Below are 27,037 nucleotides of genomic sequence, written 5' to 3'. Positions count from 1 at the left end.
ACTGAGTATGCTGTGAATTAAGTACTGGAAGATGCATAAAGCTAGTTTAATTCCTCAACAGACACTCACATTTTTCCTTAAAATTTGGATTGGAAGGTGTAGCGGGGTGGTTACCCGGCTCCTGCCTGGAAGGGCTTAAAACAGCCCTGGCAGAGGGCTGCAGCTCTAAAAGCTGGGCTGACTGGGGAAGTAGCCACAGCTGGGCTATGCCCCAATCAAGCACAGCTGGCCTGTATAAAAAGGCTGGGAGCCAGAGGCCAAGCAGTCCCTCTCTGCATTCAGAGAGAGAAGGGTCTGGCTGCAGTGAGTTAGAGACAGAGTACCTGAGTGGAGCAGGGCTGGGGACAGGCTGAGGAGCTGGGGAGCTCCAGCCTGGATAGCCCCAGGCTGCGGCCTAGTAGGAGGCCAAGAGGTACTGGGGGTTGCGGAGGGCAACCCATGGCTAGGCCAAGGCAGCAGGTCCAAACCCAACCTTACCTGTGATGAGTGGCCTATACTGCAGTCTGCCCCAGGGAACGGGGGCTAGATGGTGACTGGCAGTGGCCTTATTCTGAGGTGAGGTAGGGATAGTGGGTGGGGGTTCCCCAGGGAGGGGAAACCCTAGTACTGAGGGGTCTACTGCCAGGGGGCAGCACCCCAGATAAAAGGGCACCGGGGTCCAGAGGACAGGTGGATCACTGGCCTGCAGAGGGCGCTCCAGGATGCTGGAAGAGCTAATTCCCAGAAATCACCAGCAGGAGGTGCCGCAGGGGTGAGTCCGCTCCTCTACAGAAGGGTAGCAAAGATGTGGGTGATACTGTCCTATTTCTGCTTGTATTCTTCTTGCTGCACTCAAATTTAATTTAGTTTCCTAGCAGACTAATTGATGTTGACTAAGCCTTTTAACCCAGGACAATGGAACTACAGTAGGCATTCCACTTTCAACACAAGTAAACATGGCGAGAGGGGAAAAGAAACTGAAGTTGTTCATTTATTTTCAAATGTAAAGTTAGAACATTGCTTTGGTGCTACAGTAAGGTCATTTACATACATATGTCCTGCTGCAGTGAAGGATGCTATGGACTGGAGGACTAATAGGATGATGACATGAGAGATACCAAGCAGAGGAAAAGCCATTTTTATTTGGAGTGTTTTAAAATGCCCTGTTTTGTGTTAACTATTTGTCTAAAATAATAGGGTGACAAATAATCTTTGTGTTAAGGATTCAACAGGTTTAGCCCTTCAATTAAAGGCTAAGGAAGCTCACAATACACATTTGAGTTATCCAAGAAGTAGCCCATCCCCAACAAGAAAGGGGAAGACAAGATTTCAAATTCCTGAAATTTCTAAGAAGGAAAACAAGCAAGAAAAACTCCTGGAAGCTGCGGTGGAAGGGAGGGGGAATTCAAGGCCTTTTAATATGGGATAAAAAAGCCCCCAATAAAAAGGCAACTCCAAAAGTAAGTGGATAGAAAGGGGAGGAGCCTTGGAGCCATTTGTGTAGTATTTGCAGGTGCTGTGTGCACATAGGTTGGGTCCTATAGCTCTGCAGTCCCAGAACATGCACTCTCTGATACTGTGGCCTCAGTGCACTACCTAGTTAGCTGCATTATCAAGGTTTCTGGTTCTGAAACAACCCTTGAGATTCATAAATTCCAAGACTAGAAGGGACCACTGTGATCATTTAATCTGGCCACCATGCAGCCCAGAGAATTTTCCCTGAAATAATTCCGGTTTGGGTTAGAGCATGTTTTTTAGAAAAACTTCAAATCTTTCTGCTGTGGATGGCCTGCAGCTTTGGTATAAATCATCTGAAAGAGGCACAGTCCGCACCTGAATCTAGTTCAGTGGTGAAAAGTAGACATTACCCATCCATGTGCTGTCTATGAAAGAAATAAATGTGAACATTGATTTTAACTCCTGTTCTATACCATTATGCAGGTCTACATCTTATTCAGGGTAAGTACAAATCATAAGTTCCATAAGCCATGCACAGTATAAGGTAACATTGGCACACAAGTGGCTCAAAAGATAAGAAGGTTCAAAAGGGTGGAATAGACCTTTTCTTTTCATCATACCACATGATACCTGGGGTTAGAAAAACTAGGTACGTGCATCTATATCCCTTCTACTTCCCACTCCGTTGTGCTATGCAACCTCAACTTTCTTCCTTCAAATCCCTCCTCCAAGCTCAAATCTTTCTATCAGCTTTCCATCGCTGACCTTTGCCCCAGCCTCCACTCCAGACACACTTCCTGCATTTGAATAATGAAAAACTAATAAGAACAAATCATGTCAAACTAACCTGATTGCTTTCTTTGACAGGGTAACAAGCCTTGTGGATACGGGGGAAGCAGTAGAGATGGTATATCTTGACTACAATAAAGCTTTTGATAGTGTCTCACAGGATCTTTTCATAAACAAACTAGGGAAATACAAACTAGATGGAGCTATAAGGTGGATGCAAAGTGGTTTGCAAAACTGGTTGGAAAATCATTCCCAGAGAGTAGTTATCAGTGGTTCACTGTCATGCTAGAAGGACATGAGTGGGGTTCCGCAGGGATCAGTTCTGGGTCTGGTTCTGTTCAATATCTTCATCAATGATTTAAATCAGTGGTTCTCAAACTTTTTTTCTTTCGCAGACCACTTGAAAATTGCTAAGGGTCTCGGCAGACCACTTAATGATCTTTCCAAATGTTGTTTGTACAGTTAGCTAACTATTGTAAAGCATTTTGGATAAAAGCGCTATATAAAAAAAGTTAATAATAAAAAATGTTTTGTTCTACATATATAAGCACACAATTCATATTTTAATATCAGTAGTCTTACCTTTCTAATGCGATGGATGTGCCCTCTCTCCCCCACCCGTGGTAGCCCCCAAGCTGGGGCTGGAAAGAAGGGGGGTCTCTCCTCCACTACAGCAGTCACAGAGCTGAGGCTGGGAAGGAGGGCCATCTCTCCCCAGCAGCCGCAGTCCTGGAGCTGGGGAAAGTCGCTGTTTTCTCTGGCCTCCACAGTCCTGCATGTCCCAAATTCCCCCAACCCTCTCTTCTCACCCCACTGCCCCCTCCCACCTACCCCCGATTCCCCCTAAGGCCACCACTTCACCTTACATGTGTATCTTCTCCAGGGTCCAGGCACCTAATTAGTAGAGCCACGCCTGCGCAGCTCTACTAATTAGGTGTATGGCCCTTCATTCTCCCATGTGTGGCCGCCCAGGCATGCACCTTAGAAGGAATTATCCGTGGACCACCTGAATGGAGTGGTCTGCGGACCACAGTTTGAGAACCTCTGATTTAGATAATGGTATAGAGAGTACACTTATAAAGTTTGTGGATGATACCAAGCTGGGAGGGGTTGCAAGTGCTTTGGAGGATAGGATTAAAATTCAAAATGAACTGGATAAACTGGAGAAATGATGTGAAGTAAATAGGATGAAATTCAATAAGGACGAATGCAAAGTACTTTATTTAGGAGGGAACAATCAGTTGCATACATACAAAATTGGAAATGACTACCTGCGGAAAGGGATCTGGGGGTCATAGTTGACCACAAGCTAAATATGAGTCAACAGTGTAACGCTGTTGCAAAAAAAGCGAATATCATTCTGGGATGTATTAGCAGGAGTATTGTAAGCAGGACACGAGAAGTAATTCTTCTGCTCTACTCTGCGCTGATTAGGACTCAACTGGAGTTTTGTGTCCAATTCTGGGCTCCACATTTCAGGAAAGATGTGGACAAACTGGAGAAAGCCCAGAGAAGAGCGACAAAAATGACTACAGGTCTAGAAAACATGAGCTATGAGGGAAGATTGAAAAAAATTGTTTTGTTTAGTCTGGAAAAGAAAAGATTAAGAGGGGCATGATAACAGTTTTCAAGTACATAAAAGGTTGTTACAAGGAGGAGGAAGAAAAATTGTTCTTAACAACTGAGGATAGGTTAAGAAGCAATGGGCTTAAATTGCAGCAAGGGAGGTTTAGGTTGGACATTAGGAAAAGCTTCTTAACTATCAGGGTGGTTAAGCACTGAAACAAATTGCCTTGGGGAGGTTGTGGAATCGCCATCACTGGAGATTTTTAAGAGCAGATTAGACAAACACCTGTCAGGGATGGTCTAGATAATACTTAGTCCTGCCATGAACGCAGGGGACTGGACTAGATGACCTCTCGAGGTTCCTTCCAGTCCTATGATTCTAAATAGCTAAACAATCTTCAACAAGGACATCAGACAATGTTAATGTAACAGCATATTGTGTGACCCTTTTCACTTTTTTGCTCCTTTCTAAAGCCTTTGGTTAGTGCCATCCCTCACCAAGTTGTCTTATTTCAACTGGAAGTTCCTCAAGGTGAAGACCTGTCATTAAAAAATGCCCTGCACACCTATGATGATGTATAAATAGATAAGATAACAATAGCGATATGAGCAGTCAAAGAGCATAGAACTGGTAAGAATGGATGATTTAAAAAAAGGGGGGGGGACCCAGAGCCAAAACTCCAGCCTGAGCAGCAACTTCAAATTGGTGTCTACACAGCTATTCTTAGCGTGCTAGCGTAAGCCCTGCTAGCCCAAATCTGTTTAACTGGATGGGGAGTCTTACTGCCTTGGACTGTGTGGACATACTCTAGATGATCAAATAGTTTTTTTGCGGGGGGAGGGGAGGTTGTTTTTAATCTTAAATTTCCATGTGAACAGTCTGAGACCATAATCTTGTTGTTCAGACTATTTTATCTATCAGAAGTACTAAAATCTAGTCCGGATTAGAGCCAGTGTGGATTAGTGCTGAACGTGATTGGGTGGGACTGGACTTCAGACCTCCTCCTTCACCACCTGCCAGGCCCGCAAAGCAGCAACCTGTTTGGTGTGGATGGAGTGAGTGAAGTGCCAGAAAGCTGATGCCACTGGACAGCTGGGGGAATAGAACCAGTCTATGAGGCAGCTATAAAGTAATCCCTTCCCTTCCCTTCCTTCTAAGGGGAGGTGGAAATATCAATCAGGTGGCACCAGACACTTGAGGAGGGCAATATCAGTCCTGAGGGCCTTTTTACCACTCCCAGTTCTACATAGAAGCCTAGTATTCGTAAGTGGGGGAAAATGCACCAGGAAGCTATTAGTGAGCACTTAGATCAGTTATGGCCATGCAGGCCCAACAGAGCAGACCCTTTGTGTGTGGGGGAGGTGTAGTATGGACAGCCTTGTAACACACCATCTGAGTGGCTGGGCTTTTTCCTATAATTCTCCTTTCACCACTGTTCATCCTGGCCACCCCACAGGAATACATTCAGCGTGGATCAGGTTGACTGGGTGGGACTACAATGGATCTATGACAATTTACATCAACAGGGGCTCTGCCCCTTTGTGCCTTCATGTATTTGGTCAGTGACTGGTACAATGGAGCCCCAGTCCTGAGCTAGCTACAGTGAAACAAATATTTAACAATATCAATTTTAGTAGTGCATATTTGCTTAGTTACACTGGTTAGAAATGCTCCTGAAATAATGTTGTTGTAATGCTGTACTGCTTTGAGTAATGCTTTTTTAGGGAACTCTCTGCTTCCCTCACAAACACCACTATAAAATGTCTCAGTCACAGGACTCTATATTTTAGAGTTTTCACAAAAATATTCTCCACTACTATAAATAAAAGTTTTAAACTTGTCATTCTCTATTAATATCACAGCATTACAACCCACAGACAAAAGGGAGGGCAGGAGGAAAAAATCTGTTGCTTTATTTAGAAACATTTCCCCATCCCCCATTACTTTGTATCACCAGTTACGAGGCACGTTGCAATGTCACATTCTGCAAAGATTTTGGTGCAAGGAATACTACAGTCAATATCAGTTAATTTCTGTAACACTTGGTACTAACTGGAGCAGAAGAAAAGTACAGTATGTTCCCTTTGCTGCCACTGTTTAACCCTAAACATAGGGATCCTGTAAAGCCAGTAGATAAATGCTTGCTGTCAATTATAGGGAGCATTTGTTACTCAATCACATCTGCACAGGAGTGCAGAACCCTTGGGTAGGGCAAGGATATCTGATTTTTACTAAGCGCATATAGGAATCAGAGTTCTAAAGGAATCCCAAATGCACTGACCATGATTTAAATAATGCTGTGTAAAATTACATGAAATGAAAAATTGAAATACATATAATTCTGGCAGCTGGGTACTAGGGTGACCAGATAGCAAGTGTGAAAAATTGGGACACAGGTTTTTTTTTTTTTTTTTTTTTTTGGAAGGGAGGCTATAGTTGTATATAAGACAAAGCCCCTAATATCGGGATGACTGATCACCCTACTGGGTACTGTCGTCTTCTGAATTATAATCTTCTTTTGTTATATTATAATATAAATGACACAAGCTTTCTATTCCAAGCATTTGTACTGCACCCACCACAGTTTGCATTTTTAATTTACTATTGTGCCTGTCTGCAATTCTTTTGCTGTGATTAACTAGACTGGGTACAGGGAGCTTCTGTGATCTGAAGCATCTCTCTCACAAGATACTGAAGTTCAATTTGGAAAAGTATTTTATGTCTTTGAAATTCTACAAGGACATTTTTCTGTGTTCCTGCACTGAGCTATTTGAGACAGTAACTCTCTGTGTTTTGTCCTGTTCCAGGCCCCTCGACCTCTACTGGCTTCAGTACCTCCACAGCTCACCCACACCACAGCAGAAGCCTAAGCCAACATACCTTCATGGACCATTCCAACAGGAAGCATTTCCATGATGAACTTATGGTTGAAGCTCTGGACAGGGCCAACAGGCAGGTCCAGTACCAAAGGCAGAGGGACTTGTGGCTAGAGGAAAGGCAAGGTAAGAGAAAAGACTCAGGCTGGCTGCACAGTTTAAGGACAGGGTTTCAACATGGGACCAGGCACTTGCTTTGCAGTTCCTGGAACATGAACGGCAGCTAAGAGGACAGAGCTCAGCAGCTCTGTTGGAGCAGCTCATATCATTAAGAATGGCAGCTCCTGCTACATCACCCACACCACGGCCTGAATCTCCTGTGCACTACTGTGTGCTGCAGTCCAGAAGCAGCTTGGAAGACTCCATGGTGGGGTGGCACATGCAATAGGACCCCATAAGTTGCTGGGCAGGGCAACCTTGCCTCATGCAGCCCTCCATATTGCCTCATCTTTGTGTGGATGCTTCCATCTCCCTCCCACAGCACCAAGTGAGTGGCAAATGGGGAAAGAAGGGGAGAACGGGTGGCCAGGGGACATACCATGGTAGGGGGTTTCTGTCTTGTACATGATTTCACTGTTTGCATTTGTTCATGCACTTTGAGTTTGTTTTTTCCCCCTTTAAGGCTTTGGTATAGTAATGGCAGCTGGCTTGCCTGGGAATGGGTGAATGTATAATATAAAGCTTTTTATTCACCAGGAAAGTTTATTGCTCTCACTGCATCACATCATACAATATTTATTCAAAATAATAAGGTTAAACATGTGATCAGGGACAATTAGGAATTAGTAAGCAAGGACTATTCCTCAATACAGTTATCTACATCAATCCATACTTCAATCACTTTCTTACATTAACCCATACTATGACTAACTCCCTTCCCCCCCTTTCATAAATGGTCATGTCATTTATAAACACATTGCATGACACTAAACTCCCCATTCCTTCCCAAGCACTGTAACTCCCCACAATCAATGTGTCCCCTCCCCCGCACATTCATACAGGTACTATTTCCCCTTTTCCATTGGACCATGCAAATTCATAATGTTGGAGCACAGAGCATCCCTGACTTCTGTTGCCTGGGTGCATCCAACTCCAGCTCTGGTAGGTGCACTTTCTGGCTGAGCGTACCGGTTCAGTTGCCCCTCGCTGTCATAGGTCCATTCAGGGGGAAATGGCTCACCTCTGGCTTCACAAAGATTGTGAAGTGCACAGGAAGCCACATTAATGCAGTCAGCACTGATGACACTGGCATCTAAACAAGTCTGTAAACATCTCCATTGGGATTTCAGTCTCTCAAAAGCACATTCAACAGCGATTCTACACCTCCTGAGAGTATGATTAAACCTTCTTTTGTCAAGCTTCTGAAATTAGGGTACAGTTACAAAAGCCAAGGTGAAAGGGGTTACATAGGTCTCCCAGAATAATGGTGGGGACAGTAACTTGATTTATGACAATGGTATTTGATGAGAGTCCATGAATGTTGACTTCAATCGGCAAAAAACTCTGGCATCTCAAACTTTTCCACAGCAACCCACACTGACATTCATAAATCACCCAGTGTGGGCCACAAGGGCCTACATAACAATGGAGTGGCACCCTTTGCTGTTTATGTGCTCCTTGAGGAGGGTGTACTATGGGCACATGAGTCCCATCAATGGCCATAGTGCAGTTCAAAAGCCCTATTCTTTCAAAGTCAGCAATTACTTCAGGAATATCTTTTATACCTGCCACCTTGGAGTAAACCACATGCCTGATTGCCTCAGAAACCACCACCACCACCACTTTATCCATTGTCTAACACCAAAATGGGTTGCAACAGACCTGTAGAAGTCTTGGGTAGCCAGCTTCCAGATGGTTATAGCAACCTGCTTCTGGATGAGCAATGGTGGCCTTATGCATGTGTCTTTACACTGGTATGTCAGGCAAGCTGCACCCAAAGTACCAGAAATGTAGCTTTCTTTATGCAAAATTTTTGGACTCATTGCTGGTCATCCCAATTCTGCATGACGATGTGATTCCACCAGTTGGTGCTTGTGGTTTTCCTACTGTGCACCCTGGGTCAAGTGACCATGTTTTGGGAGAGCGCTAGGGAGTGTTGGATATGGCTGGTTTGACTTGAGTCTGCGTGCTGCAGTGTGGACACCTGGAGCCCCAGGTTTGAGCGCAGGTTAGAAAAAATCTTAACATAGGGTTGACAAGCAATGTAGATGCTCAAGCCCTGGTTTCTCAGGATCCGCTGACTCAAATTCCACTAACCCTGGGATTATGTTGCAGTGTAAACATACTCTTTCAGCTCTATACTTCCATGGTTAAAGCCCAGGCTAAGAGTCAATAGAAGTGGGTTCTATTCCTGGCTCTTCCTCTGTGAGTTTGGGTAAATAAGATACTTACCCTCTCTGTGCCTCTTGTTCCTATCTGAAAAATGAAAATAGTGACATTAATCAACCTAATTGGCAGTTGTGTAAGGATTAAGGCATTATTTTTGTAGTGCTTTCTGATTCTTGCATAATAGGTGCCTTGTAAGTGTTATTGACTGTCACTGTTATGGTAGAGACACTATTGTGGCACTATTGCACATAGACATGGTATTTTTTTAGAGTGGGAGCACTGTTCAGTCTTCAAAGAAATGCTGTATCATTGTTAGTTTTGGGATGCATTTTTCTTTTTGAGGGACCTCTTGCAAGCAGTAAGAGTTTGCTCTCTGCCTTAATCAGGCTCACTGGAAAAGTTCTTGGGAAGAGTTACTCCCTTGAAACCAGGTGGTGTTGGCTGAAATGCCTGAAAGATGCCTGCATACTGCTTGTGACCACCTCTATTCCAGGACTGGTATGTGTGTAAAACAACAAGTTACACTAAGAACATACCCAGATTTTGCTTCACTGTTTTAACCATTTTTAAGCAAGGTTAAGTCCATGAGTTACCCCACAATCTCATAGATAAGGAGCACAGGATCCATAATCCCTGAACCACTGAAGCAAAAAATGGGCCATGCCCATTTAACTTCTGCATACCCCAGGATCAAAAATCAATAAAGTTTGTGAGATTTCTGCTACCTCTGGGGCAATCTTGCATCTTCCCTCTGCTCATGAAATTGCTGTCACCTTAGCCCAAAATCTTGTGAGAAAGGCAGTGTTTGGGGGATTTGGGCTGGATCTGAAGTAGAACTAGCTATTTAGTCCCATCTGGTTCTGGATACAATGTGATCCTAAAAGCAGAAAAGCTGTTTCTAACTTTGGAATTCAAATCCAACCCACACTCAGAAATGTGAAAGGGTTTGGACTCAAAATTTCAGTTTTGGCTGATCTCTAGTGAACCTCAAATCTGTTAATCCAATCTGCATGCCAACATGAAGCCAATGCAGAGAGGAGAAACAGTGAGTAGGCAGAATTCCACTATCCAATGCTAAAAATAGATTTGCTGTCGCTAGCAGATCAGCACCTCAATACAGAACACTATGCTGTAAATAGCACATCCTTCACATCACAACTGCATATATCACAGTGATAATGATGTTCTTTTCTATTACATTCAGCTGGAGATGTGGAAGAAGGGGGTCCCATTAAGCCCATGCATTTTTTATTATAAAGGAAATCCAAGTTATTTTTATGCTTGCTTGCTTTTCCCTCAGGCATCTCTCCCCAGGCAGCCTTCCAAATGCAAGGCCATCATGCAAGCAAAAAATTGGATGGGCAGCAGGCATAAATTGCCTTGACATTTTATAGGAGGAGGGATAAAGGGGGATGTAACACTAGGGATTGGGGCTAGGTCTTTGCACTTTGGATGATCAGGAAGAGTGGTTGAAGTGTGGTGGCTAGCAAGACCCTTTAGTTAGTGGGAGCATTCTACCCACACCTTTTGACTTGTTTCCTAAAGGCTTTTAATATGGTTTAAAATTAAATCATGCCACTAGATTAAACTTTTATTGTTTATTTATTATTTGTGTTGTGATAGCACCCAAAGACCCCACTCAGTATCAGGCCCATTTACCTAGGTATTCTACAAACACACGGGGAGACACAGCCCCAAGGAACTCACTGTTTACTTTGAAACAGAGAAGAATAAATGAATCAGACAATAGCTAGCCCTGACTGCTGTGCAACCTAGCCAACATTGGTTGAGATTTCTTGTGAATATCACAGCAGAAGTAGGTCTTAAGAAGAATGAGGAGGAGAAGACAGTGGCCTTATGAACTAATTTTGGAAGGTTTTCCATGCATACAGGGCAGCATGGAAGAAAACATGGAGATTTTTGTGGTGAAAGATGGCAAATTGGTTTTCAAATCTGGCATCATTGGTAGGGAGTGGTGGAGGGAACAAATAAAATACAAGAGTGGATAAGAAGGGATGGTTGTGAGGGGACTTGAAGTTCAGGATAAGAGGCCTAAATGCAGTGGAAAAACAACTGGGTATAAAATTGGCCATGAATAAATATAGGCTGGAAATTAGAAAAATGGTTTTTAACCATTTGAGGAGTGAGCCTCTGGAACAGCTTCCCAATAGGAGTAGTGGGAGCAAGCAACCTAACTAGTTTCAACAGAAAATTCGATTAATGGGAGTATATGCCAGGGTTGTCTGTGATAGCAGGAGACTGGACTCTGACCCAGGAGGTCCTTTCCAGTCCTATCTTCCTATGTTCCTATAAAATGGTGAGCCAGTGGAACTATTCAAAGAGGGGAGTGACATGGTCAGAACAATGGAACAGGATGATAATCTTAGCGGTTACATTTTGAATGGTCTGAAATAGGAAGGCAGAGTGGAGGAGATTTCAGTAGTTCAGACAGGAGATGACGTGAGTTTGACATTATGGACAGAAAGAAAAAGTTGGATTTTGGAAATATTATGCAGTCTGGGAGCATCATTTGAACACAGCCTGGGTTTGTGCGGGAAAGAAGAGGGAGCTGCTACAAATAGATGACAGGTTATGGCATAAATAACGAGGAAGATGGTGGGGATGTCACTGGTGACAATGAACTGGAGAGACATGAGTGTTTGGGAGGAAAGATCAGGGATTCATTTATGGGATTCTTAAATTTAAACTGATGGCAAACAATCCAGGAAGAGATGTCAAAAAGACAGCCTGAGATGGGGGGGGGGGGGGGGAGGGAGGAGGCAAGGAAGACAGTTATTACTACTGGCCAGCCCCTAATATGGATGAAGTGCCAGCATTGTAGCCAGTACTAATGCACAGACCCTTTTTTGTTTCTTAGTAAACTAGCCAATACAGGAATTTATCCTAGCTCTATCCTAGCATAATTCTTTGATCTTTATCTGAGATCATGCAGAACTTTTCTGACAGCCACTGTGTTCTAGCTTATGCATCAGGGTCAGAGGGAGTGCACATTTCTCTGCTGATTCTGCATCTGATACCGGACCTGTCCAATCACATCAGAGGTTGTCAGTTATTATGACTCTGCACTGTTCCACAGCATTGTAGTCCAGCTTTCCAGCAGCCTGACAGTAAATTAACTCATGAGGACCAGGAGAAGCATTCGATAGTGTCAGATTGTCTTAAAATGAAGTTTATAGATTGGAAGAAAAAATGCACCAAGGCTGCTTCTCTGGCCAGGGAATCATGGTCATCACCATCATAAGCAAGCTTCTCACAGATCAGGACACACCAACTCAAAGCAGCACCAGAACTACAGATGCAAAACCTGCAGACATATCTCCACTGATACAATGATCAACACCTCCACAACACAGCTTTCAAGATCCATAGATCCTACACATGCCTATCACAACATGTGGTATACCTCATCCAGTGCACTAAATGCCCCAATAAGAGCTATATGGGTGAAACCAGCCAGTCTGTATGCTCTCAGATGAACTCACAGGAAAATGATAAAGACAAAAACACCCCATCACCTATCGGTGAACACAAAGTAATCATTCTACAGCTGACATATAAGTGACTGGTCCTTTGAGATTGGGAGTAACCTGAATATTGTGATTTTTTTGGTGTGAGGGACCATCTTTCACAAACGCAAGTTTGTCTGGGTGGCAAGATAGACCAGAGTATCCATGGGGACTGTCTGTGACTCCATGGTTAAGCTGCTATAGGGCTTGAGGAGTTCACACTTGCTATTTGTTTGGTGAAATTTAAGTATAGAACTCTCAACCAATTTGGGGGTTGTGCCCTGCTTCTTGACAGTCTGGCCAAAGGTTGGTACTCCTGCTCGTGAGCTACTCCAGACAGCTTGACAAGGGGAACCTGTGGTGAGATGATGTGATGGTGGGAGAAGGGATTCTTCTATTAAGAAATCAAAGAAGGAGAAGTATTTAGTAAAGGCAAAGTCCAGCCAGTGATCATTTCCAGAAGCTTTTATGAGAAGTGCTAGGTAATTGTACAGTTTGTACAAAGCCCAGTGTAGTGGGAAGAAATGAACTGCAGCATCCCTGGTGAAGCACCAGGAGAGATTGTGCCCCAGGAGCTGCAGTCTCTCTGAAACTGATTGGTGTGCATGTGTTGGAGTCCACTTTACACCCTACTTTAGCCTGGTGCAGACTGTTTTTTGGGGTGCACTGGCCCTGCTTTGTGGGCCAGTGCAGATAGGAGTTGCCTCTTCCATCCCCTTCCCAACTGATTTGTTCTCCAGAAGGAGCAAGGATCTAGTACTTACTGTTCACAAAGACAGTGATTGAGACTCCCCAGATGCACATAGTATGGGGAGATGCTTCTTGTACGTCCTCTCTTCTCCCAACGCACACACCTAGGCAAAGGCAGGTCACAATCTGTTTTTAACAAGTTTTGAGGATGCTTTCCACTGCTTCTTTTGGGGAGGCGGAGAACTTTCTGTCTGCCCTCTCTCTATCAGAGCAGTGTTGCCACCTTGTCAGGGAGTGATTATTGCACAACTGAGAAAGTGTCCGAAGCACAGGGAAGCCCTCTAATAAGGCTCCCCTCAGTGTTCCATTTCCAGGGCTGGCTTGGATGAATGCTCTAAACCTATCCAACCTAGCAGCGTCTTGTTAGGCTGTGTGATGGATGGTTACCATGGCAATTCTACCATGCCTAGGAACAAGATTGATCCTCTGTCTGTGTTTAGGGGTATCCAAAAAAAATTTGGCACCAGTTTAGCCCATCTCAGATGTTTATCATCGTCAAAATCCTTGTTTTTCCTAATAAAAGCAGGTCACAATAATTAAATTGTGTGTAGCTGTTTTTTTTGCTTTGAAAGGCTAAATAGTTGGCAAGACTCCTAAAGTAGGATTAGACTACAGACCAGCTCAGACAATGCTTCCAGGCATAGGGGATGTACTGCAGAATCAGTTTAATAAAGTCTGATTAGATTACTTTCTCTGGTCAATTTGAAGCACACTGGCCACAGGATAAATCATCTTTTTATCTCATCATTTTGCTCTTTTTCTTTTTTGTGTTGTATTTTTAAAACATTAACCATATTTTTTAACAGCTATTTATCTGCAGATGCTTAAGGAGCATAACACTGTGATTTCCTCTGCCTCTCAGTGCCGCTTGGTATCATTTCCCAATCTAAAGGATCCAAACACAATTTAGGTGGAATCTGTAGTCAGATATTTCCTTTCTTAAACTAAATTCTCTCTCATTTTCTTCCATCTTTATCGACCTGTCTGTTTTACAAGAAAATATCTCTGGCTTTCTCATCCAATCTATCAAGAAAATAATTTGTGCACAGAAAACAATTGTTATGACTAAATCAATGGGTGATTTTGGCTGTCTAAATCCTGTCTTGTACTACATAAGTATGTTTGGGGTGATAATCACCTGTTCTGAATATTTTTGTCTTGGTTTATTCTGTGTTAACAGGAGCCAATATAGATCTTTTTAGAATGTCTGAATCAAGACTGTTTGAATGGGAAGGATGGCACAATGGTGAGGGTCCTGGTCCAAGATGTGGGAGACCATGTTAAATTCCCTGCTTTGTTGTTGTCTTTCTGTGTGGCGTTAGGCAAGTTACTTAGCCTCCATATTCCTCTATTGCCCACCTGTAAAATAGGGATAATAGCTTTCCCCGTGGTGGTATTATAAGGATAAATGCATTAAAAGATTGTGAAGTGCTTTGGATCTACTGATGAAAATACTATATCAAAAAGACATTTATTTATTTCATTATTAATTCTTTTATCACTTTTTCTCTCCCATACTCTAGGTAAGCAGGCTCTTATTGTGCTAATTTCCTGCCTACCCCTATGATCAGGCTTGGGGTAACATAGATTAGGTCAGTCTAAGACAGATCTTAATCTGTTACTGGCCTATTTTAAAGAAGTCATGCTGCCCAGTTACCAGCACAGCTTCTAGAAAGCGTATTATACCAGTCTGTCCTGTCTTTCAGTGGCCTAGACACCAGGAGTCCTGTAGCTGTTTTCTGGCCTGTATCTCATTTAGCAACACAGAAATGTCATTTGCATTCCACATTCCAGTGAGATAATCAGGTTTATTTCTTATTCTCCTTACCATCAAGGATTTCATTTTCATATACTGCAATAGCAGTTAAGGAATTAATTCAGCTACTGCTATTTCCGTTGGTGGTTGTAAAGCTATGCAATAAAAACAATGATTCCAGTTACCAATGCTCCTAATGTCACTATTACCCATAGAGGCAATGAGAGAGTATGATTTCCAATTCATGAAACCATATTTTGTGCTGTGGGCCCAGTCCTGCAAGGTGCTGAGCGCCCTTCATTCCCACTGTCCTGAGTGTGAGATGCGGGCACTCGGCACCTCGCAGGATTGCATCCATTATGAGTACTTGAACAGCCGTGGCACTGGGATTCGTTTAAAGAAAAAATGCCTTGCCTTACAGCAGTTTTGTGTTGTGAAAAAGAAGGGCTAGTGGAATTTAAAGGAGGGGGGGAAATAGCATCAAAGATTTCCAGAGTTTCATTTAAAATGTTTGCTGACAGCATGTTCATGCCTATTTGAAGTTATTTGCATTAAGCTGATCATTTAAAACAGATTATGCCCGTGTGGTTTATCTCTTCCTATTTTCTTCCTGTTTATTTTCTTCCAGTCTAATTAACATTTCTTTCAGATTAGGTTCATCCAATCTAGTCAAAAGAGCTGAAGAATGTATTTTAATTTTTCTTCTGAGATGCAAACATCCTGCCCTGGGTCTTTCAGGATGCAGGGATGGCCATGAGGAAAGTCTCTGACCCATCCTACTGGCTTCAGGCTGGAGGTCCCAAGGAAGACGCGTGCTGTAACACCCCTTACTTTTCTCCTTTAAAAAAAGAGTGCAGTGCCTTCCCTACTAGCACCTGCTGCCATCAACATTCTATGCACTGAGTTCTGGAGACTGGGATGGCCATGCCCCTAAGCTGGTAGACCATCTTACCTTAGGCCTGCAGTATACCAGCGGGCAGGTCACGTGAGCTCCTCCAACCTAGCTTACTCATGAGTGGATCTTGCTCAGCTTCTGCACTGGTGAGCTGGAGGATGTGAGAGACTGTTTCTTTACCTTCTTCCCCATTCCCACCCTGAACACACCTGCTCAACATGGACAGGATTTTGGGCCCTCATCGGGTTTTTTATTATTTTTATTATCATCATCCCTTTAAATCTGACTGTTTTAAAATACAGTTATTTATTAATTACATTTTTAAATGAGCCTAACTGAGGTTCTCTGGGGGCATATGAAAGTTTCTGGAAAATCCTAGATGTTCTTAAATAGGCCCTGCTGAATAGGGCCCTAAATTGGAATTGGAAAGAGATTAATTAAAGTATATCCAAAAATTACATTCCAAACTCAAAAGATGATAGTCTCCATTTTGGGGCTTATTTATTATAAAGTCAGAATATTTGTGTATTCAGTAATGGGAGACCATACCCTTTGCTGATGTTTTCTGATTACTTGAGAGAGATCATTATAAAAGCTTGGAAGTCAGAACACTCTAGGCTCGATCCTGCACCATTCAAGTTAATGAGATTTTTGCCACAGAGTTTAATAGGAGCAAGAGCCAAGCCCTCTGTGATTACTGCTCCTCCTTCACAAATTTGGTAAATGTTATTAGTTCAGCCATTACTGGTGTGTTAACACAACATAAGTGTGTGGGAAAGAAGGGAAGTAGATGCTACCTCATCCAATGACAGCTCAGTGGGAGAAAACTTCTTAAGCCATTTTGGGAAATGTAAAGTGACTGGCTTTTTTTGTTTGGCTGGGAAGCAGGGGGGGTTGCCTTTGTTTTAAAAAAAAAAAATGAAAATACCCAAAATCACATTTTCAAGTGACTAATTTGAGAAACTGTTACTCAGGTTTGCTAGTCTTCAGGTGTCTCATGGAGACAAATTGGAATGATCCAGATTCAGCCAGACATTGTAAATTACAAAATTCAGCCTAGCTTTTCCTATGAAGAGTAATACTCTGTTACCCATATATCATTTCAGTACATTACATATATACATTATCCTCTGTCTCTGGCTCAGTTTTCAAATATCATTCAGGCACTGAAGGCCCAGGAACAAAAATCTATAGCAAACTCACTCCAATATGAATGCTTATGGAAATGGTAAATAGCTGGGCTTAGGGGGATGGATATATAGTAGAACCTCAGAGTTACGAACACCTCAGGAATGGAGGTTGTTTGTAACTCTGAAATGTTCATAACGCTGAACAAAACCTTCTGGTTGTTCTTTCAAAAGTTTACAACTGAACATTAACCATCTTAATTTAAATGAAACAAGGCCAGAAACATTCCCTTACCTTGTCAAATCTTTTTTTTTAAACTTTCCCTTTGCTTTTTTAGTAGTTTATATTTAACACAGTACTGTACTGTATTTGCCCCTCCCCCCCTGTTTTTTTTTCTTGGTCTCTGCTGTTACCTGATTGTGTGATTCTGGTTTCATATGAGGTGGGTGGTTGACCAGTCAGTTTGTAACTCTGGTGTTTATAACTCTGAGGTTCTGCTGTATTGTTTCCTCGTACGCTACTCACTGGCAAAGTGTGCCTAGATATTAATAAAACTTCATTAAATCTTAAGACACCCACACAGCAGATTATTAGAATAAATTGGATACCATCACAACAGATGAGATGGAATTATTCAAATTGAATACTTGTTAGAACTGCAACCTAAATGCTCTGGGAGTAGATCAAATTAGGATTCCAGAAGGGTCTGCATGGAGCAATGAGTTGATGAACTTGCCCTTCGCTATGGAAGCACTCTCACCCTTGAGACACAATAAAAAATAAATTGGGCAAATTTGTCCTAGTTCCCATGCATATCTGATTAAAAAATCTCACCCCCCCAATTATAGATGTGGCACTGCTTCCAAGGTCCACACGTGTCTATTTTCCATTGCCACCAGGTACAATTAAGTTAGTAATGGGAGATTGTGATGTTTCCCTCTGGTGTTATCTAGACCGATGATCTGCTCGGTCACTCCAATCCTTGACTCTGGGAGCCAGCCTTACCCTGCTCTGCTGTGAGAACCCCCACTCCTGGGCTGTTCACGCACAGTCTCTGGCATGTAAGCTGCTCCCAGCTACTTGCAACCCAATGACGCTAGCCAATATCTCTGGTTCCAGACACAAACCTAGAAACCTCCGTCTTGCAGTGTCCAGTTATGCCCGCTGGATGCTACAAGCTTATATGAGTTCGTTAATTTAACAAATAAATTGATATGTAGCAGGCTTGTTATCCCAAGGGGAGTCTCTGACATGCTTTAAACCAAACACACCTCTTCAGGAAGAATTAACTATAAAGATAGATTTTAAGTGATTATAAGTCAAATCATAACAAGTCAGATTTGATCAAATGAAATAAAAGCAAAACACATTCTAAGCTGATCTTAACACTTTCAATGCCCTTAGAAACTTCTCACCACAGGCTGGCTGGTTGCTCTTCAGCCAGGCTCTCCCCTTTGATCAGCTCTTCAGTCACTTGGTGTGGTGTCTTGGCTTTGCCCCCCGCCCCCTTCAGAGTCAGGTGAGGTCAGTTTGGAACTCATTGCAGTTCCAAACTGACCAAAAGAAGGGGGGTGACTCACTCGAGAGTCTAACAAATTATTTTGTTGCTGCCTAGACCAGCATCTCTTGTTCCTGTGAGGCTGGACTGGGTTTGTCCCATACCTGGCCTGGTGAGGTGTGAACTGCCTCTCTGCTCTTGGAGAGTTTTTGCTGGGCTTAGGGTGACCAGATGTCCCGATTTTATAGGGACAGTCCCGATTTTTGGGTCTTTTTCTTATAGAGGCACCTATTACCCCCCAGCCCCATCCCAATTTTTCACATTTGCTGTCTGGTCACCCTATCTGGGCTTATTTTAAGCCATGAGGATATGTTTTTGGCCTCATAACTACATACATGGAATTATAACCTATAACATTACTGTAACATTACTGGAACAATTACTATAACAACCATGCTCAGTGCATCATGAGCCTTCCAAAGACACCCAACATGACAAACTTTGCATAGGATACAACACAATCATTTTATAAAGATGAACTTGGGGGTGTAGGGTGTTCCCCCGAGGTACAGAGCGTCAGAGATATATCTCCTTTAATAACATATATTGTTACCACTTTTTCTAGCATCTGGTAGAGTTCCTGCATCACTGTGGATATTAAAGCAATTATTCTATAGTTGAGAGGTTTTCATTTTCTTTAAGACATTCTCCCAAATTTCTGCTCTGTTTCAAATCTACCTTTCTTATCTTTCTCCAGAAAAAAGCTGTGCTCGGCAGAAATTATGTCCTCCTGTCTCCAGCACTGTGTGTTGTTGGAGAAATTTCAATCAAGTTTTTGAGCAGGTCATGGTAATGTCATTGCCCTAATGAGGGATTGAAATTCTCAGGTGGATTCTAATGCAGCATTTGTTTGAATCCTTTAGATCTCTCTGTAGCCTTTGTTACTTGAATACTTGGGAAGGGCGAGGGGGGGTAACAAGAGAAGATCATTGATGCTGACACTTGAAATTGTTGTTCCTGTTTGTGTCAGGAGGATAAGGGGTTGTCAGCAAAGCTGTGTGAAACTAGGAGAGTTTATGTGAACTTTTTTTTAAAAATTGCTTTACTTGGATGTCCATCCCCTAGGTTTTGCTTTGAGTTTGGTGTCAAAACCACCAAAATCTCAAAGAAAACCAAAACTGAAAACAGAAAGTGGGGCCTACTTTGGAGTCAAATCCATAGAAAACTTTTATGGTTTCTAGGATTTCCACCTGCAACTATACCTTTCTCTTCAGTACCTGAAACTCAGCTCTTATTTTCTTGATGCTCGTACATGTGAGCTAAGTTTTGGGGCTCTGATCAGGTGTTCAATTTTTTAATTGAGGTTTCGTGCAATGCTAGCAGTCAGTCTCAACGCAGGTGAGATGCAGACAAATGTTTTTCACCATTTTATTTGCATTTCAAAGGGATAGTTACAGGAAACTTCACAAATAAGTAAACAGTTAGATATACAGGACCAAGTCTTTGGCTCTCTTAAAGCTGTTTTGCACTGTTCCTGTGGTGCTTCTATCAGGCTAGAAGAAACTGCAGATGGCACAGAGCTCATGTACTACTATACTCATAAGTGTGTCACTGCACTCTGGCAGTTCCTAGCTGCTTGTGGACAGGTAGGAATAATTTAAAACAGCCTTTCAGGTTAGACAGGTAAATGAGATATACAGAAAGTAACATAAGGATTTTCACAATTCATTATTACACTGGTATTAGAAAGTCAAGCTGATATTTAGTGCAGTAAATCAATCTGTAAACATATAGAAGATACTCATATATACAGCTTTGGCTGGTGTCATTATTCACAAATAACCATTAAACATTCCTGCAGCCTTTTAAGTACTTGGAGTCTCTGAATCAGATCAAGGAGTGCTTTGTTCAGCTCTTTTTTTAAAAAAAACAAATGAAACCGTGACAGATGTTTGTGTCCATTTTGTAAGTTAACTTCTTTCAGTATGTTTTTATCCATGTGAAGTCTGTTAAAGTGTAAATCTGTAATCATGTAAATATTTCTGCACTAAATGCTAAAACAACAAATTACTGGCTTTTCACCAAACTCCAGAAATGCTACCTGGGACACTGCAATAACAAAAAGCACTTCTGTGAATGAAAACTGCTTTTTTTCACCTGTAAATTTAGTCTGGGAAACCCAGGCAGACCTCATGGTCTGGCCTGAAAGATATTTTTAAAATGCATTCCATTTGTACACTTCACAACAACACTTCCATTTTTCAATGGTTAAAGTAACATGCTCCTCAATGACCTAAATAATTTACTAATAATGAATAAATCATTTGAGCATAAGGCCACACTTAGATTTCTATTTTTATTTGTAGTATTACACTAGAGACAGTGACCTCTCCTAAGGTACTACAACCCCTGTTGTTCTCACTAGGACTGGCTCCAGGCGGTGATTTTAACTAGTGATTAACATGAGCCATTACATTTAGATCCAGATCCAAACTTTTCCTAAGTTCAGGCGAGTTTGATTCTGGGACTTTGAGTCAGGACACTATAGCAGTATAACAAAACCAAAACAACAACATTTTAAGCAATGTGACTCAAAATTTCTTCCTCTCTCAATTGCTCAGGGGTTTTGTGGTGGTTTTTTTGTTGGTACTTGTTCTGATGTAAATTCTACTAGTTTATCAGTTGTCCATATAGTCTTCCAGGAAAAACAAAACAGACAGGACTTGTTTTGGGGGAGAGGGATAGCTCAGTGATTTGAGCATTAGCCTGCTAAATCCAGGGTTGTGAGTTCAATGGGCCATTTAGGGCTTGGGAGGGGGAGGGCAACAACAACAACAACATGTCAGGGACAGTATTTGGTCCTGCTAGTGAAGGCAGGGGACTGTACTCAATGACCTTTCAAGGTCCCTTCCAGTTCTATGACATAGGTATATCTCCATATATTTTTTTTATTTTTTACCTAAATATCTAATCTAATAAAATAAAAATAAAGTTTTTTAAAGAGGGGGAAAATACTCAGGGTTTCTTTTTAATTAAGCCAAAACAACAACAAAAAAGGCATAAACACTTTTTTTTTGTTACTCAAACTGATATTAATCATTCCCCTGCTGCTTTCAATCCGTCCCTCCCCTCAATAAGAATGACTGGCAATTGTAAACAGATGCTATTTCTTTTGAAAAATCAGACTTAGACACATCTGATGGGTGTTTCATAGTTGGCATGTAGCAATTATCCTTATGTCACTTAACATAATGCATATGTTTTGTGCTAAAAATATAAAGCGCTTGCCAGCCAAAATCTTGAGTCTCTAAATGTGTCTAGTTTGGGATCTAGAAGTCCCTCAGATTTGTCATACACTAGGAGTCTATTTCAGAATATCTGTTTTTGGTGAGCTTCGTGGCAGTGATTTGCACAGTGATTATTCAAAACAATTCATGTTTTAAAAGTGCAGTGAACTTAGTTACAACAGTGGTTTGGATGTTAATATTTCTATATTAATAATTCATTAATATAATATACAAAAACATAATTTGGCTTTCATGAAGAAAGGCAATGATGACAACAGCTTAACTCTCTATAAGGCTTGCATATAATTTGTGAAATGTTATGTATTGAAGTTACTTTGGTCTTGGCTACACTTGCAAGTTACAGTGCTGTAAAGCCTCCCCCAGCGCTGTAACTCACTCCCCATCCACACTGGCAGGGCACTTACAGCGCTGTATCTCCCTGGGTACACCGCTGCAGGTACTCCACATCTCCAAGAGGAATAACAGCTGCAGCGGAGTGGCTACAACTCACGGGTGTGAGTGTAAACGCTTGAGGCGCTGTACTAATCACCTTGTCAAGTGGCCAATCCTCTCCATTGTTGTGACCGGCTGCAGGAATGCGGACGTGCCGGTTTCAAAGCTCGTACCACAGAGAAAAGCAAACAGTTTGCAGCTTGCTTTGAGTGAGTAAATGAATGAACGGGGGGCTGGGAGTTCAGAACTTGCAAAATAGAGAGCTGACATGCTCCAAAAAGCACTCTCTCTCCCCCCACACTCCCTGTCACAATCCACCCCATCCCCCCCTATGGTAAGTCGACGGCTGATGCTCCCCCCGTCAACTCCACCTGCGCCTCTCGCCCTGGGGGAGTACCGAAGTTGATGGGAGAGCGCTCGGTGGTTAATTTATCGTGTCTAGACTAGACACGATAAATTGACCCCTGCTGGATCGATCGCTGCCCATCGATCCAGCCAGTAATGTAGACAACCCCTACATGATTAGATTCATAGCATCCTCAAAGGGAGGAACATCATGATGAGGGTGAACTAAGTCAATTTATTCCTAGGCATAATCATAGGTTTTGGGTGGCATGGAATAGTGCCACCACAGACTCTAGGAGCAACTGCATCTCAAGGAGACAGAATTGCTCCCCGGTGTGCAAGGGGAGCATGTCGGCTGCAAGATACCTTAGTAAGGGTACTGCATTCATCCCCAGCTATGTCTATTGACTGGGCTGTATGGGGACAGGGCTATGGCTACAACTCCCCCTCCCTTTTGAGGTATCGTGATTCAGAATGAGTATGGAGGCACATTCCTGCATTTGTGCCTGGATGGTGCCACTGTGTTAACTGCTGGTTGAAAAGAGGAGGCAGCTTCTTGTGCCCTCGCCACCCTGGCTCATCTGTGAAGCAGCAGGGCACAGTCTGTTCCATAGTAATTATTGTTGATGGATGATAATATTTGTAGCTACTGTATTTATAGCTCACAAACATTTGGAATCTGTCATTGGAAATGTGTATATGGTTCTGGTGACTTCATTTATTTACTCTGTAGGTGCTGGATAAATAATTCTGTTTAATGACCAAGGGTTTGTGGCAACTGAGGTCAGAGCAGCAGGTAGAAAGCCTACATCTTTGTCACCAAACACTTTAGCTAATGAATGGCACATTTAAGAAATCCTTTTGTGGTAAAGCTTGCTTTATACAACCTTAATCCCTTCCAAGAGATTCTTTTGACTGTGTGATCAAAGAACTCACTGGGTAAATGTAACAATGAGAGAAACTAGGGGAAAGAGATGTAGGAAAAGCATTTATGAAATGTCAATGTCTGTCAGACTTGCAGTGAGGATGATTCACAGGGCTGGTCAAAACTGGACTCATTTAGAGGAGAAGAATGCGTATGTGACAATGGTATGTTCTATGGCCCAAATCCTGGGCAGGAGCACACAGTTTAAGTACTAGGAATCATTAGCCTGTCCCCAGACCAGGTTTGGAGAAGCTTTGGAGCCACAGCAGAATTGCTTCTGAGACTGTGATAATTCCTGTGTTCCTAATACTCCTCCTGTTGCACTTAGTGGGGGGAAGTCTAAGTGGATCCTCTGGATTCCCATGACCCATGCCTACCCCCTGCTGCCCTGCCCCTAGAGTGTTGCCTCTTTTTTTTACAGTACAGCTACCCTGGTATTGCTGTTTGGGGAGCCTTCACAGGTGAGGATAGGACTTGGCCCTACTGTTTAACAAATTCTGACACCAATAATTTCAGCATAGTAAGTGCCTGAAATTGACCTCACCAAGGAAAAGTCTGATTCCTTGGGCAAGTGGATTAACATTTAGTACAAAGTATGTATGTAAAACAATGGAGGATTATGAAAAAAAATCGATATGTGCACATACTCATAAGAGATATAGGAAGACTGCGAGATGGAATTTGCAAGTTTTAAGAATATATGTAACATGGCTGAAATAACAGGCAGTGCTGAAGCAGGACAATGCCTATTTTTAAAATACCAGGATTCAAAGGTTGGATGACACTGAGTTAGCTAAAAGGATATAGCAGTGACCCCTTAGAAAGATATCACTCCAAATAGAGGAGGTGCTGGAAATGTCTGAACATTGTTGTAAGTCTCAGGATCAGAAAATATTGAAATAAGCCTAGAATTTTGAACATGGATAACTTCAATAGTTGCCATAAACTGGGATAACAGCTATGCAAAGCTATTCAGGGGAAACCAAGTGATTTAACCATTTATCTTGCCCAGGGTCAATAATAAAGATGATGATCACCTAAGTACAGGAAATATAAAAATGCAACAAAAACACAACTTCCCCCAGGCCCCTATAGGCAATTTCAGGTATATGAAAAAGTGCATTGGACACAATGGGCCAAATTCAGCCTAAATTAGTCCAATTTAAGTACATGTAATTTACATTTTCTTCTAATTTCTTCAACGTGTCTATTACAGCAGTTTAAACTCGCACTAGACTTGAGGCTTGTCTACATGGCAAGTTAGTGAAAGCCAGGGTGTGAATCTATAGTGCAATAGCATGCCATGCACTAACGCTGTGTGGACCCTCATGTGCACTAAAAGTTCCATAGTGTGTTTTGCTATAGTTCCAGAACTTTTAGTGTGCCTTGGCAGGGTCCACTTGGCAAGTTAGTATGGGGCAAACTAGTGTGCTGTAGAGTCACATCCTGGCTTGCCACGCACTTACTCACCGTGTAGACAAGCCCTTACTTAGAGTTGCTCAATCTTAATTATCTAGACTCAGATGCACATCCATTTACCACTGTGTAATTTATATCCTCCCCTTCCATGTCACATAAGAAGTGATTGAAAAATTATCCTGTGGCTATAGTGAAACATATGATTGAGTCAAATCAGAATTACAATAGACACATTTTGTGAAAAAAAAATATGCATACTCCTTTTCTTTGCTATTCATTTACTAATGCCTTGGGTATTGGCCCGTCCAGACTATAGGCTAATACATAATTGATATTATTGCTTTCAAGTATTGCTGTTTATTGAACACCTTCGTAACTACTCTAGTCTTAATCCTAAGAAATGCGCTAATTGTAATAAAGCAGATTGAATTTGAGAAGCATCTAAGATTTAGTCATTTCAAGTTAATTAAATGTTTAGACTTGATGAAGATATCTATCTAGAGGACACATTTTTCGTTTTTCAGGATGCTGAATTTGTGGGAAGCCACAAGAATTTATACTGGAATCTTGTATCTGTTGGAGAAACCTACTATGGAAAAGTGAAAAATATCTAAGATACACGTGGAAAGGCTTTAATTGAAATTTACCCTGGCTAAGCCTAACCACAGGAAAGGGAAACAGAGAGCAATGAGGTTAAGTAGGAATATAAAGATTAGTACAAGCAATAAGCAGAAGGCTTTAAAAAAAAATTAAAAATATAAGCAATATAAGGAGGAGCAAGACCTATAAAGTATGGAAGAAGCAAATATGGAACAACAAAACACAATACTGAATGTTGAACTGCAGAGAGTGCTTCAGTCAATGATCAAAAGTTTTCCACTTGCCCATTATACAGTAACATTAACAGACAGAGGACACAAGCACTGAAGGAAGGAGTTGGAAAACGCTGTCAGCAGATGAGAAAATGTTGCATTTGTTGCTCTTTTGCTTACAGAAGGAAAAAAAAAAAGAAGAAAAAGAGCGTGCAACAAGCATAAGGCAATAGTCATATTTACTGATGTGTTAGGGAAGGAATTAGGCAGTATGCGTGTTAGCATGGAAATACTACAGCAGTTAAAAAAAAAAAAAAAAAAAAAAAGACCAGGCACTGTTCAGTTTTAAATAATTGTTTAGAAGTTTGGTACTTCAAGTTAGATTTCAGTGGAGTAAAACAATTGCCAATTTGCACTTCAGATGCTACTGAAACAAATTGTTACACATACATATATTTATTCAATCCCATTTTGGAAATGAGGGCAATATGGCTACACTAACACTAGCAAAAAGTATGCCTCTGAAGTTGCTAAAAAAAAATAAAGGAAAGGTTTGAGAAAGCAGAATATCTGAGTATCACAAACTATTTCTCAGCTTTCGGAGTAGCAGCCGTGTTAGTCTGTATCCGCAAAAAGAAGAACAGGAGTACTTGTGGCACCTTAGAGACTAACAAATTTATTAGAGCATAAGCTTTCGTGGACTACAGCCCACTTCTTCGGATGCAGTCCACGAAAGCTTATGCTCTAATAAATTTGTTAGTCTCTAAGGTGCCACAAGTACTCCTGTTCTTCTTATTTCTCAGCTATTTCCAAATCTGTGACCTAGAATGATTAACTTATGTGACCATCATGTCTATGTATTCCCTCCTAATATGTATGAGTGATGTCTAGACTCTGATGGATAGTACTTTTTTCTTCACATATATTCACACACATTCTCTCTCTCTCTCACACACACACATACACACACACAATGGGCCAAATTCTGCTGTTCTTTACACGTGTAATTTCACTGATTTCAGTGGGGTTGCAACTGTGTAATGGAAAATTTGGGCATAGGTCTATTCAGAGATAAATAGTCAGTGTTTAATTTGAATAATACAAGTTATACTGGAGAATAGCCTTAAAATAACATTTAATCTAATAGACAGTTTCAGAGCACAAAGAAATATATACGTAAGTCTTGTTAATGTAAGATAATTAATCTGACTTATACAGCTCTAAGGAAGAAGGGAGTAATAAAAG

At 41.8% G+C, this 27,037-nt stretch overlaps 1 long non-coding RNA gene across 3 annotated transcripts; it reads left to right on the top strand.

Moving 5' to 3' along the window:
* The first annotated feature begins 282 nt into the window (after positions 1 to 282).
* Positions 283 to 26,084, top strand: LOC135983153 (uncharacterized). Of its 3 annotated transcripts, XR_010600673.1 has the most exons (4): positions 283 to 751; positions 4,267 to 4,423; positions 6,601 to 6,795; positions 15,680 to 17,377. It is a non-coding gene; the product is annotated as an uncharacterized LOC135983153 (long non-coding RNA). The 3 variants fall into 3 exon arrangements; XR_010600674.1 differs by lacking the exons at positions 4,267 to 4,423; positions 15,680 to 17,377 and adding an exon at positions 25,505 to 26,084; XR_010600672.1 differs by lacking the exon at positions 4,267 to 4,423.
* The last annotated feature ends 953 nt before the right edge of the window (positions 26,085 to 27,037 follow it).

The sequence above is a fragment of the Chrysemys picta genome, chromosome 4, assembly GCF_011386835.1.
Source record: "Chrysemys picta bellii isolate R12L10 chromosome 4, ASM1138683v2, whole genome shotgun sequence".
NCBI classification, from domain to species: Eukaryota; Metazoa; Chordata; order Testudines; family Emydidae; genus Chrysemys; species Chrysemys picta.
This window is presented reverse-complemented; position numbering and strand designations above follow the sequence as displayed.